Below are 1,060 nucleotides of genomic sequence, written 5' to 3'. Positions count from 1 at the left end.
TTACTTTTATCATCATGAAGAAGAAGAAGAAAAAAAAAAGAAGAAGAAGAAGAAGAAGAAGAAGAAGAAGAAGAAGAAGAAGAAGAAGAAGAAGAAGAAGAAGAAGAAGAAGAAAGAGTATTATTTATGGCACTTTCCAACTACCGACAACAGCAACAACCTACCATAGCCCGACACCAATGGGTGTCAGTAAAGAGAAATTCATCTCGCCGCTCGGAGTGATGAACATTCTCAAGCAAGGGAGACAGCCCCAAGTAAACCTTAGTAGGATCAATATTGTTGATTAGCCTCCCCTTGATCTCGTTGTACTGGGAATTGCTATGGCATTCGTTGTCGTAGGATCCAACTCCAGCACGATTTAAAGGGTTAAAGGTCGAACCCAGCCTTGAACCAAGCGACCCCCAAAAGCAGAGTGCCTGAAAGTAGATACAAAAGTATGTCTCAGGTCTAGTCGTATGCTCTTACGACTCTGAACCGTAGGGTTGTGAGTTCGAATCCCACTAGGTGGTGGTAGTGATATTGTTGTCGTTGTCGTTGTCGTTGTCGTTGTCGTCGCTGTTGTTGTTGTGGTCGTGGAAATGGGTAGTGGTGTTGCTATTGTTGCATATTATGTGTGATGTGATGTTATGACCGGGTTCGAGACGCTAGGTTCTCGATAGTTAACCCTGAAGTCATGGGTTCGAATCCTGTCAAGGAAACAATCTTGTGTCCGTGGAAAAGGCATACGCATATTTTCCTCTCTTCCCTCAGGTAAGAATGAGTAGCAGGCTATAAACAGCTAATGAAATTGTCAGTTTATTAGTGTTTGAGCGCTTAATTGGCTGTTTTTCAGGAAGTTGCGAACTATTCTGACGGTTTAAGGGCGTACCGGGATAAATGATAATTGTGAAACTAATATGCAGCGTTCGGCTGAGCGTGGATATTATGCGTTTCATAATGCAACATTCTTCTTCTTCTTCTTCTTCTTCTTCTTCTCCTTCTTCTTCTTCTTCTTCTTCTTCTTCTTCTTCTTCTTCTTCTTCTTCTTCTTCTTCTTCTTCTTCTTCTTCTTCTTCTTCTT

Source organism: Aplysia californica, unplaced genomic scaffold (genome assembly GCF_000002075.1).
Source record: "Aplysia californica isolate F4 #8 unplaced genomic scaffold, AplCal3.0 scaffold00722, whole genome shotgun sequence".
NCBI lineage: Eukaryota > Metazoa > Mollusca > Gastropoda > Aplysiida > Aplysiidae > Aplysia > Aplysia californica.
Note: the sequence above shows the minus strand (reverse complement) of the source record.